Below are 13730 nucleotides of genomic sequence, written 5' to 3'. Positions count from 1 at the left end.
CAGCTCCCTGCTAATACACCTGGGAAAGCAGTAGAAGATGGCCCAAGGCCTTGATCCCCTGCACCCAAGTGGGAGACCAGGAAGAAGCTCCTGGCTCCTGGCTTTGGATTGGCGCAGCTCTGGCTGTTGTGGCCATCTGGGGAGTGAACCAGCAGATGGACAATCTCTCTGTCTCTACCTCACTCTGTAACTCTGTCTTTCAAATAAAAAAATAAAAAATAAAAAAAGAAATATGCAACACGAACTGTGCACTGTGTCAAGGTTGGAGAATTAGCTGATGAACAGCATCTTCACGTCGTTTGGAACCAGAGAGTGATCACAATTTTGACCATATTTCTACAGGCTTCCTGATCCAGGTATCATGTGATTTCTGCCTGCGCCATCCTGGGCTGTATCTTTTACAATTGCTTTCACACAAACTCAGAGAAATCCATTTCTCAACAATTTGTGGTTGAATCTTCAGACATTTTCTCTTTTCAGTGTGTCTAAATAGGTGGTCTTCAAATTATTGTGGCTTTTTACCCCAAACAAATTTTTTAAAATTATGCTACCATAACATTTTAAAAAAGATTTTTTATTATTTATTTGAAAAGCAGAGTTGCAGAGAGAGGGGGAAAGAAAGGGTCAGAGAAGGAGAGAGATCTTTCATCCACTGGTTCACTCCCCTAAATGGCCGCAACAGCCAGAGCTGGGCTGATCCAAAGCCAGGAGCCAGGAGCTTCTTCCAGGTCTCCCGTGCAGGTGCAGGTGCAGGTGCCAAGCACTTGAGCCATCTTCTACTGCTTTCCCAGGTACACTAGCATTGGACTGCAAGTGGAGCAGCTGGGGTTTGAATTGGCAAGCATATAGGATGCCAGCATTACAGGTGGTGGCTTTACCCACTATGGCACAACTCTGGTTCATCCACCACATTTTAAGTGGACATAGAAAGTTTCCCATCATACATACAGTTGATAAGATTGTCATTTTCAGCATATTGTAAATACTGGCATTTCAAATAAAGCTGTCACTTTGTGCCAATGGAACACAGCTGTCACAATGCCCAATGGAACACAAATATCATATAAATTTATTTATGTTAAAATAAATCATTTATTATAAAAATATTGGGGCCAGCACTGTGGTATAACGGGGTAAAGCCGTTGCCTGTGGAAATGACACCCCATATGGGTACCAGTTCCTGTCCCAGCTGCTCCATTTCCATCCCAGCTCCCTGCTAATGCGGCTGGGAAAGCAATAGACAACCCAAGTACTTGGACCCCTGCACCCACATGGGAGACTCGGAAGAAGCTCCTGGCTTCGGATCAGCTCAGCTCCAGCCATTGCAGCCATTTGGGGAGTGAACCAGTGGATGGAAGACCTCTTTCTTTCTCTCGCTCTCTGTCTCTGTCTCTCCCTCTCTCTGTGACTCTGCCTCTCAAATAAATAAATAAATCTTTTTTTAAAAAAGAAAAATATTCCATCCACTCTGCCTCTCAAAAAAATTAAAAAAAAAAGAAAAATATTACCTATTGCTAAAGACATGGTTCATTATTGATTCCAATCTTATTTTTGCTTTCATAGAAGCAAGGACTAAGTAATCTCTTTCACATGAATATGTAGATGGTTACAGAAGCCTCTCCCCTCCCCAAGAAACCTTTTATTTAATGCGTATAAATTTCATAAGTACAGGCTGGCGCCGCAGCTCACTAGGCTAATCCTCCACCTGCAGCACCAGCACCCTGGGTTCTAGTCCCGGTTGGGGCGCCAGATTCTTTCCCAGTTGCCCCTCTTCCAGGTCAGCTCTCTGCTGTGGCCCGGGAGTGCAGTGGAGGATGGCCCAAGTGCTTGGGCCCTGCACGCTCATGGGAGACCAGGAGGAAGCACCTGGCTCCTGGCTTTGGATCAGCGCAGCGTGCCGACTGCAGCACACCAGCCATAGCGGCCACTTTGGGGGGGTGAACCAATGGAAGGAAGACCTTTCTGTCTCTCTCTCTTACTGTTTAACTCTGCATGTCAAAAAAAAAAAAAAAAAAAAAAAAAAAAAAAAAAAAAAAAAGGGCTTCTATAGTCTAGGCAGCTCATGTCAAGAGCCTTGGGTGGTCACTGACATCATACATAAAACAGGAGCATAAAACAGGAGTTACTGTGCACTTGCTTCCCATGCAGGACTTCTGTCCTAAATAAGTTGTATTATGAGAGTTAACTGTAAAATTCGTTCTCAAGTAGATTTTTCTTTTTCTTTTTTTCTGGTGTGTGTACAAATTGTTGAAATCTTTACTTAGTATAGAGTTGGTCTTCTGTTTTTAAAATTAATTGAAAATGAATCTTGGAGCTGGCACTGTGGCACATTGGGTTAAAGCGCTGGCCTGAAGCACCAGCATCCCATATGGGCACCGGTTCGAGACCCGGCTGCTCCATTTCTGATCTAGCTTTCTGCTGTGTCCTGGGAAAGCAGTAGAAGATGGCCCAAGTCCTTGCGCCCCTGCACCTACATGAAAGACTGGGAAGAAGCTCCCGGGACTAGAAACCGGGGTGCCAGCGCTGCAGGCGGAGGATTGCCTAGTGAGCTGTGGCACCGGCCTATAAAAGCCTTTTGAAACCACAAACTCCGTCAATATTTAGACAAGGCCATAAGCAAAATGGAAGTTCTCTCCTCCCTTCAGAAAAAAGTACATCCTTCTTTTATGGCCATTGCTTTCCCTTGGGGTCTCACCCACAGAGGTCCTTCATGTAGGACATTTTTTTTTTTTTTGTCACAGTGTCTTGCCTTTCCATGTCTGAAATGCTCTCATGGGCTTTTCAGCCAGACCAGAATGTCTTAAGGGCTGGTTCTGAGGCCAGAGTGTGGAAGTTTTTTGTCGGGGCAATTTTATTAATTTTTAAATCAAATTCCTTCCAAGTTAAATGTTAATAAATAAAGCCCACATAGTGATCTACTGCCCAAAATTTTGCTTAATGATCTATCAGCTAACAATTATCCTTAAATCATCAAATTGGGCAGAAAACAAAGGATTAAAGTTTTCGTTCTTAAAGTGTTCTAGCTTTGAAAAACTTTATTTAAGAAAATAGAGCTTTTTTAAGTGGCAATGGAAGAAAAGTAGATAGGAAGAGGGGTAGACACTTTGGCAGCAAAATACATTAATTCTCCTTTATCCACAATTTCACTTTCCAATGTTTCAGTTATCTGTGGTTAGTTGTGGCCTGAAAATATTAAATAAAAAATTCCAGAAATAAAAAAATGCACAAATTTTTATCTTTTTTCATAATATGCACCTTCCATAAGTGTTTTTTTTTTTTTTAAGATTTATTTATTTATTTGAAAGGCAGAGTTACAGACACAGAGGCAGAGAGAGAGGTCGGTCTTCCATCTCTGGTTCACTCTCCAGTTGGCTGCAATGGCTGGAGCTGTGCTGATCCGAAGCCAGGAGCCAGGAGCTTCTTCTGGGTCTCCTACATGAGTGCATGGGCCCAAGGACTTGGGCCTTCTTCTACTGCTTTCCTAGGCCACAGCAGAGAGCTGGATCAGAAGTGGAGCAGACGAGTCTTGAACCAGCGCCCATATGGGATGCTGGTGCTGCAGCTGGTGGCTTTACCCGTTCAGCCACAGCACTGGCCCCCATAAATTTTAAATTACACACTGCTCTAAGTAATGTGATCAAGTATCATGCCATCAACCAGGATGTGAATCATCCAGTGTATCCACTCTGTATATGCTGCCTACCTGTTAATCATTTAGTAGCCATCTCAGTTAGCAAATCGACTCTCACGGTATCGCAAAGCTTGTGTTCAAGTCATCCTTACAGAGTAGGACCAGTGCTAGTGCTGCCGCACAATGCCTACCGCACTTCCTCTCATCACCTAGCCGTTGTAGCATCTCACATCCTCACAAGGAGGCTGAGCACAGTGCCATGTTTTTGAGAGGGAAGATTTGCATAACTTTTACGTCATGTGTCAGTCACTGAACAGGAGTGCATTCTGAGAAGTGTTGCTGGGTGATTTTATGGAATGCCCAGAGTGCACCTACACAAACTAAGATGTCACTAGGCAGTACCATCACATGGGACCACTACTACATATGCCCTCCATTGCTGACTGACACACTGTGTGGCAGGTGACTGCATATTTTTAAAAATATTTTATTTATTTGAGAAACAGAGAGGGAGAGACAGAGAGAGAAAGAGGTCTTCCATCCACTGGTTTTTCTCTCTAAATGGCCACAACTGCTGGAGCTGCACCCATCTGAAGCCAGGGGCCAGGAGCCTCTTCTGGGTCTCCCATGTGGGTGCAGCGGCCCAAGCACTTGGGCCATCTTCCTCTGCTTTCCCAGGTGGTAGCAGAGAGCTGGATTGGAAGTAGAACAGCTGGGACACGGGCCAGTGCCCAATGGGATGCCAGCACTGCAGGTGGAGGCTTAGCCTACTACACCACAGTGCCATCCCCCAAACTGCATATTGTTATAAATGTTTTATTATTGTTGTTAGTCTCTTATGATGTCTAATTTATAAATTAAACTTTACCATCGGTATTTAGGTATAGGAGAAAACAAGTAAATAAGGAGTTCAGTACTATCTGCAGCTTCAGGCATCTACTGGGGGTCTTGGAACATATCTTCTATGGATAAAGGGGGACTATTGTATACATTTTTTTTTGACAGGCAGAGTTAGACAGTGAAAGAGAGAGAGAGAGAAAGGTCTTCCTTCCATTGATTCACTCCACAAATGGCCGCTACGGCCAGCACGCTGCGCCGATCCGAATCCAGGAGCCAGGTGCTTCCTCCTGGTCTCCCATGCGGGTGCAGGGCCCAAGCACTTGGGACATCCTCCACTGCACTCCCGGGCCACAGCAGAGAGGACTGGAAGAGGGGCAACCGGGACAGAATCCGGCGCCCCAACCAGGACTAGAACCTGGAGTACTGGCGCCGCAGGCGGAGGATTAGCCTAGTGAGCTGCGGTGCCAGCCTATTGTATACGTTTTAACATATGCTTTTTTCATTTAGTTTGGCTTATTTCTTCCAGCAAAAGCAAAACAGCGCCCATGGGACTTAAGTCTGTAGGGCATGCATGGAAGCCCATGCTCCCTTTTCCTAGAGAGCAGCTATGTGAGGAGTCAGGCAGGGTTCCAGTCTGCCTCACCTAGGGAAGCAGTTAAGAGTGGGAGTGGGAGTGCCACCAGCTCCCCACAGGTGTATATAGCTACAGCCCAGGCCACATCTGAGAGGTCATTCCCACCCCTCAACTTGGTCTTCCTTTCTAAGCAGGTACCCCTGCTTGCCCACGGGGTCCTTATCCTGAAGTAGAGCTTCGGCTTGGGGGCTGATGTGTCAGAAATCATTAGATCCGAATAAAGGGACTGCCGCGCTAGCCCAGAGGGCCATCCGGGTTCCTTGCTGATCCCAGCTGAGGCCAAAGTTGCCAATCACAAACTTATCTGGGTCATTCCCACCTCCTGGTCCAGCGACATAATTCCCTGCTGTTAGAAGCTGTCTAGGCCACTCTTTACACTTTGTCAGGAATCATAAATGTCAGCAAAGTCTCGCCAGTCATGGCAGTGCTGTGTAACTGAGCTTACGTAAGGGCTGTCTGTAAAGGGGCCACTCACAGCAATGCAAAACGCGTCTGCCAGTCCTGTGCAGGGCCACCGTTATGCATGTATAACCGCATGCCGAATGTTCCATACTGTCACAGTAGCAACCGTAACATCTTAGCAGATCTACTTCCCGGTCAGCAATGTCACAGTATCCCAAACTCCCAGGGGAGCTTGTGCAGGTTTTATTTTCAATGTCTACCTAAATCCCTAGCTTCAGTCCTTTGCTGTGGACACAAGTAGCTGGGTGTTGATCCCACCAGGAAAGCGCTGTGCGTGTGCCTGAAGTCTCCCTCTGGAGTATCTCTGGGGAGCCATCCCATAGTCATCAGTGCAGAGCTACTCCTGACCTGCATTCTTCCAGTCATCTGCCAGCTGCCTGCAGAGCTGCGCGCTCCTCCATCTCAGGCCATTCTTGCATCAGTTTGAGAAAATAGTTCATATACATGTTGGGGGTTTGGAAATTGAACGCATTAATACTATCCATGTTCTGGGGCTGGTGTTGGGGCAGGAAACCTCTGCCTATAAGGCCAGCATCCCATATCAGAGTGCCAATTTGAGTCCCATCTGGCTTGTTTCTGATGTAGCTCCCTGCTGATGTGCTTGGAAAAGCAGCAACAAGGTAGCTCAAGTGCTTGGGTTCCTGCAGTCCACAAGGGAAGCCCAGAGGGCTCCTGGCTTCAGCCTAGCCTGGTCCCGACTGTTGCAGCCATTTGGGGAGTGAAGAAGTGGGTGGAAGATCTCTCTTTGCTCTTCTCTCTCTGTTACTCTGCCTTTCAATATATATATATATATATATATATATATATATATATATATATATATATATATATATATATAAAGCCATCCACCTTTAGACAGACATGGAAAGCTTTCATGTCGCCCCAGGGGTGTCCTATCCCAGTTTGCAGATTACCGATCTAGGTTCCGGCTATTCAAAGTGTGGTCAACAGCCTAGCAGGATGAGCACCACCTGAGAGCTTGTCAGAACTGTGGGCTCTTGTTGAGTGCATAGCATAATGGCTCTCTGCATGATTTACTTGCACATTTAAGTTCAAGAACCCACTGCTTCCAGCAAAGGTGTTCATGGTCTAGAAAGGTAACACTTAATATTCTTACCATTGATTCAACCAACAATTGCTGGCCCAACAACCAATCATTGGCAGCTCTGGTTTCTCACTAGAATCACCTGGGTTGCCTTTCAAACCGCCTGTACCCTGTCCTAAACTCAGAGATACTTGACAGGGTCCAGGTGTCACTGATTTAAAAGGACCTCCATTGATTTTAATGTGCAACCAGGGCTGAGACCACGATGCTGTTCCTGTGAATTATCTACTTGAGAAATGTTGCCCATTACTCTACTCCTAGCTGGTGTAGTTTTCAAGAGACTCCAGAAAAATAACCTACTAGTTTTAATCTGCACATCACCTATTCCCAGAGAGTTGGGTTGATACCTTCAACCCAGCCGGCAGGCAGGAAGGAGGGTGCCAGCATTGGAGCCTGACCAGAGGAGCAGGCCTTTCGGGTGAGTGCTGTGCTGGGCCCACTCCCTTATGAGGGGTGCCGTGAGTCTTCCAGGATGTCATGCAGAGGGTGACATTTACTCCAGGCTAAGTTCAGGGACAAAAACCACAACTCTGCTCCCCAGCAGCTGAGAGGATCTTGACCTCCGACCTCCGTGAACACTGGTCATGAGCTAGTTTTTAACTCTTCTTCTGCCAGGCCTGTAATCGCAAAGCACAATCAAACCAAACCCTGCCCCCTCTCTTTTTTAAAAAGATTTATTTACCAAAAATATTTTATTTCACTTGAAAGGTAGAGCTACAGAGAGAGAGGGAGAGACAGAGTAAGAAAGAGAGAAAGAGATTTTTTTTTGATAGAGAGAGAAAAAAAGGTCTTTATCCGTTGTTTTACTCCCCAAATGGCTGCAGCAGCTGGATCTGGGCCAATCCAAAACCAGGAGCCTAGAGCTTCTTCTGGGTTTCCCATGTGGGTGCAGGGGCCCAAGCACTTGGGCCATCTTCTTATGCCTTCCCAGGTGCATTAGCAGAGTTGTATTGGAAATGGAGCAGTGGGAACTCTCAGCAGCACTGCAGACAGCAGCTTAACCCACTACACCACAATGCTGGCCTCAAGTAAACGAGATTATAGCAATACAAAGTATAGGGGCCGGCGTTGTGGGTAAAGCTGCCACCTGCAGTGCCAGCGTTGTGTATGGGTGCCAGTTCGAGTCCTGGGTGCTCCACTTCCAATCTGGCTCCCTGCTATGGCCTGTGAAAGCAGTGGAAGATGGCCCAAGTCCTTGGGCCCTGCACCCATGTAGGAGAGCTGGAAGAAGCTCCAGGCTAATGGCTTCAGATCAGCCCAGCTCTGGCTGTTGCAACCATTTAGAGAGTGAACCAGCCGATGGTATACCTCTCTCTCTCTCTCTAACTCTGCTTTCAAATAAATAAATAAATCTTTTTTTTTTTTTAAGAATACAAATGATTTAAGCTTCTTGGGGAACTGGGTATCCTGAGAACTGAAAAGTTATCCAAGTGTAGCAAAAACCTATAGCAAGTAGATAAAGTCTCTCTGCATTATGCAGGCAACACCACTGAGGGTGGGGCCACGTGCTCCCAGCTGCCCCACCCAATCAGCAGTCTCTGTCCTGAAGTATTTTTCTGTCCCTGGGTACAGCTGTGTCCTCCCAAGGGCAGAGACAGGCAAGATAAAGGATACAGAGGTTCCTGAGGATGGTCCCCCAGGAAGAGGGTTCGAATGTGAATGCTTAAACCCTGTACACCCCCATCTATGCCAGTATTAGAACTTTTGGAGAGGGGCTGGTGTTGTGGTATAGTAGGTAAAACCACTGCCTGCAACTCTAGCATCCCATATGGGTGCCAGTTCTTGTCCTGGCTGCTCTATTTCCAATACAGCTCCCTGCTAATGGCCTGAAAAAAAGAACATATATGGTTCAAGTATTGGGAACCTGCCACCCATGTAGGAGACCTGGATGAAGCTACTGGCTCCTGGCTTCAGCCCTGGCCATTGTAGCCATCTGGAGAGTGAACCAGCAGATGGAAGATCTCTCTCTCTCTCTCTCTCTCTCGCTCTCGCTCTCTGTAACTCTTTCAAATGAATAAATCTCTTTTTTTAAAAAATGGAGAAAATTTGGAGAGCATCATCAGCATCATGAAAGCTCCCCCATAGCTTTTCCCCAAACTGAAGAGCTAGAACACAGCAGGATTCTGCCTCTGACCTACCCACCCCCACCTCCCTGTCCTTAATTTTCCCCAAACTCTCTCTATAAATAAATTCATTCATTTCCCTGTCAGTGAAGTTGAGCATCTGTTCATGTTTATTGATAACTTGGATCTTCTTTTTGGTGAACTACTTAACACTCTTTTCCCCTAGTTTTCATTGGACTCTTTTTTTTTTCTTATCAATTAGTATTAACCCTTCTCGTGTGTTTTATAAATGTTTTCACCTATTCTCTGTCTTTGGGTATTACTTATACAATAATTTTTCATTTTTATGTTAAATTTATTGATCTTTTTTCTTTGACTTCTGTATATTGTCAATGTTATAAAAATATTCTTTGACCATTTTTCATGTCTCATGATGACAAAAATTGAAAATAGTAGTAATACCCAGCACTGGTAAAAGTTAGGAAATAATATTCACATACCTTGCTGATAATGTGAGTTTTGATAGTCATTTGGAAAGTAGTCTGGCTGTAACTATAGAATGTAAAACACATATATCCTTTGTCTAATCAGTCTCACTTCCAGAAATCTTTTCCATAAAAATACAAACAGTGGTTCACAAAAGTCTGTATGAAGATGTTAGGTTCAATAACATCTGTAGGACAGAAATGAGAAACAAACTTGAATGTCAACAAATAAGGTGGGGCTGGCACTGTGGCATAGGGGGTAAGGCTGCTGCCTGCAGTGCCGGCATCCCATATGGGTGCCGGTTCGAGTCCCGGCTGCTCCACTTCTGATCCAGTTCTCTGCTATGGCTTAGGAAAGTAGTAGAAGATGGCCCAAGTCCTTGGGCCCCTGTATTCATGTGGGAGACCTGGAAAAAGCTCTTGGCTCCTGCCTTCGGATTGGCACAGCACAGGCCATTGCAGCCAACTGGGGAGTGAACCAGTGGATGGAAGACCTTTCTACCTCTCCTTTTCTCTCTGTGTAACTCTGACTTTCAAATAAATAAAAAAATCTAAAAAAAAAAAAAAATAAGGTAACAGTTGAATGGATTATATAGCAGAGTCATACTATATTTTACCCCTACACCCATGTGGGAGACCTGGAAGAAACTTCTGGCTTTGGCCTAGCCCAACCCTGGCTGTGCAGGCCATTTGGAGAGTGAACTAGTGGGTAGAAGATCTCTCTCTCTCTCTCTCTCTCTTTCTTCCTCTCTCTCTCTTTCTGTAACTCTGTCTTTCAAATAAATAAGTAAATCTTTTTTAAAAAAAATCATTTGGCAGCATATTAATGTATTTATTGGAGCAGAACTGCACACTTAAAAAGTTAAAACAACAAATGTAATGGTATATCTATTTTACCACAATTTTTTAAAAAAGGAGGAACAAAAAGAATGATTTATGCCTCTATATCCTGGAGAGGTGGTCATGAAAATTGCTAAGAGAAAACTGTAGGGCCAGTGCTTTGGCACAGTGAGTTAAGTCACCACCTGCAGCCCTGGCATCCCATATGGGTGCCAGTTCAAGTCCCGGCTGCTCCACTTCTGATCCAGCTCCCTGCGAATGCACCTGGGAAGGCAGCAGCAGATGGCCCAACCGTTGGGCCCTGGTCACGCACGTGGGTGATCCAGATGAAGCTCCTGGCTCCTGGCTTTGGACTGGCCCAGCCCTTGCCATTGGGCCATTTGGGGAGTGAACCAACAGATGGAAAATCTCTCTTTCTGTCCCTCCTTCTCTAACTCTGTCTTTCAAATAAACAAATAAGTCTTGTTTAAAAAAAGAGAGAAATCCATGTTTCTCTGAATGATAAACCTCAAATATGCACAAATATGTGCGCACACATGTGTGTAGATGTGTATGTTCACAGCAAAAGATATGGAAAGTGCGGACCAAAATGTTATGATTAATTACCTCATGGAGTGTGAAATATTTATCTATAAAAAGGGGAATGAATTTAGGACAGAGACCCAGGCTGATTTGATACATGACCTACATGCTAGTTTCTTCACCCATAAAAAAGGAGAAATAAATGGTAACTGCCTCACTGGAGTTGTTGTGAGTAGATACTGTAACTGCCTATCACAACTGTAGCTATTGTTATCAGTGGCCCAGGGTCCTCTTCGCTCTCTCTTGTGCATTTGTCCATCCCATGTCTTCATAAGGACTGTAAAAACATTTAAATATCCAGGGGGAAAAACAGAAATAAAAGCAAAAGACAAAACAACCTAAAAATGAGGGGAGATTCACGTCATATTTGTTTCTGAGTGTTTGCTGTCTGGGTTACAAATACTAGTTATGCAATTCCAATTTTGCCTCTTTAGCAGGACTAATGTTAAATGTATGTTCTCTGGGCTGAGAAATATGGAGCTCCTAAGCAGTGGTTAGATTTTTTCCAATGTGCTTTACAGCCTTTCGCGTTCAATAAATCTCATTAATGGTAAATATGAAATAAACCAATAGCTACTCCTGGCTTATTTTACCCTTAGGGCACTAGTCAATGAAATCAGAAATCTCATTCCTCCCAGAACAGGATGGCCATGTGCTTCTCTGTTAGTAAAGACGTCGCAATGTTATTCGTCACAGCGCTTCTGACTAAAACTAAGCAGGGCCTTTTTCCACGGGTGTCCCCTGATCACGAGGGTCTCATTCCCTGCTTCCTTCTCCCATTCTTTGTGTTCATTCACCTTCTGCCCTTCCTCTCTTCTCTCCCCTGCAACAAACGTTCGCAAGCAGCTTATGTGTGCCAGGCGTTTAGCAGCAAAGCTTGAGGAACACAGACCAGCTTCTCATCATGGAGTCTATAATTCTAACTGGGAGCTGGGGACATTCACCAGATACGCAGCACATCTGTCACTTCCAACTGTTCTTAGTAACATGAAGGCAAACACAGGATACTGTGAGAAATGTGTGTAGGTGAGGGCTTTAGCCAGGAAGCGGCAGGTGAGCGGGGACGGAGAGGGCCGAGACGAGTTAGTCAGCCAGGCACCTTCCCTCAGGTGGAGCTTGGACAGGGTTGAGAGCAGGACTGTGTCTGTATGTGGGGCTGCTCACAGTGTTTGGGAGACGGGAAGGGCAAAATGAGTGACCATGCTTGTTTTGCACTAATCAATACATCTGACTGTTACTAACCAAAAGAAATCCCAAGTAGGAGACAGAAAGAGGGGAGCATGATGCAAGAGGAGGTTGACAAAGACAGCCAGATCACACTCAGCCCTTTCAGGGCAAGTAGGGATGGTGATCTTCATCCTGACAGCACATGGAGAGCCCCTGAAAGTTACTTACCGGCATTATAGCTGATATTTTTCTGCTAACGTTTAAAGCAAAAATATGCTAGTCTTTTTCGAATGTTGACTGCGCTGTGCTAGTTAATTTGCACAATTTTATCTATTCCTTCAAACAGTCCTATGATGATAGCATTACTATCCCAAGTTTACAGACTGAGGGCACTGAGGTATACAGAAGTTCGATTGCTCAAGACTGTTAATAAGTGGCAAGGGCATGGCTCCCAACCCCCACTCAGCCACTTTACTGCCTTTACTGGGAGCGAGAAAGAACAGTAGGCAAGCAAGTAGATACAGCAGATTCTAATCTCCTTGGCAGGAACGGCCCCACTGCGGAGTTGGTAGCATAGGGGTATCGGGGTCTAATGAGCTAATCACTGAATTTAGCTAATCCCCTTGTTCTCTCTGTTAATAAAATCCTTTTAATTATGTTCTGGCTTCCCATATGGATTTTTCTGCTGGGAGATAATGCACTGACCAGCCTACACACGCATTTTGTTGCAGTTGACAATTTTATTACTCATTGTGAGTTAATAAATTGGCATCCTGCTTTTAAAAGCGATGAATTAACATTAAAACAAACAAAAAAACTATGAAACTCTGACACAGTCATTTTTCCACGGTGAGCTTGAAAAGTAAAAGCCAACAAATGAAGATAACAAGGCTTTTGTCTCTTCTTGCTTTTCTTGCTGCCTGCTGCGAGTGACCACGGATGAGCCCGTTATTAATCTTCTTTGTCCCAGCCCAAGAGCCTCCTTTGTTTCCCAGGGATCCTTTGGGCGAGTCCCACCTTTCCTCTCCGCTGAGGAGTCACCGTCCCAGGCCGCCCCTGGCACCCTGGGCACGCGCAGCCCCCCACCAGCCTGCACCGGGGTGCCACCCGTCCTCGCTGCGGCTCCCTTTTGGTGGGGACTCTAAGCAGTCGGTTCTCGACTCCCTACTCCTTGCTGGCTTCAGTCTTGTTTTTGCTCTTTTTCCTTCTCCAGAATTCCTTTCATGGGTAAAACGAGGGCACCCGCAGGTGATCATTTTAAAGTGAAAGTTTCACGCTGCAGCTCTGCAGCAGCACATTCAAGGGCTTGGCTAAGGCCCTGCCCCCAAGGGAAAGAACTAGCCCCCTCGACCGGGGCTGAAATGACGCGGCAAACAATTCTTTCTCTTTCAAAGGCACAGGAAAGACCGGGCCACGGCAGCCTGGTGAGCGGCCTCCTTTCTCTCCGACGAAGAAGAGGCCAGAGCGTGGCCTCGCTGTGGCGTCGACGAAGGCTGAGGGTGCCTCTAACACACTTTCGCGGGGGGGATGGGCTGGAGCGGCAATTGTTCAAATCGGTGACAGCACGGTTATTAATCAGCTCTCCAGCCATTTTCGCCAGAGCCACTAACCAAGAGATTGCTGGCTGGGCCGGGGCCCCTCAGAATTTCTAGCTGCCTGCCGCGAGCTGGGTGGGGTGGATAAGAAGCGTATTTTTTTTGGTCACTCAAGATGGCCACTTCCACACGCCTAAGAGCCCATGGGCTGCCTGTCACCAGACCCTAAATTAGCCGGGGCGGCGGGAAAGACCCTCGCCCAAAAGCCTTAGCACAAAACCTCGGCGGTTCCCGCCGCCACCACCGGGGGGCGCAACCCGGCGGAGAAGCAGCGCAGCCAACGGTCGGGAGGGAGGTGCCATTTCACAGCACAGGGGACCCGTGCC

General features: G+C 46.0%; 1 pseudogene; it reads right to left on the bottom strand.

The window, feature by feature from the left end:
* Positions 1–5088: 5088 nt before the first annotated feature.
* LOC100339706 (alpha-galactosidase A pseudogene) lies at positions 5089–13400 on the bottom strand (annotated as a pseudogene).
* Positions 13401–13730: the final 330 nt, after the last annotated feature.

This window comes from Oryctolagus cuniculus, chromosome 2 (genome assembly GCF_964237555.1).
Source record: "Oryctolagus cuniculus chromosome 2, mOryCun1.1, whole genome shotgun sequence".
Taxonomy (NCBI): Eukaryota; Metazoa; Chordata; class Mammalia; order Lagomorpha; family Leporidae; genus Oryctolagus; species Oryctolagus cuniculus.
This window is presented reverse-complemented; position numbering and strand designations above follow the sequence as displayed.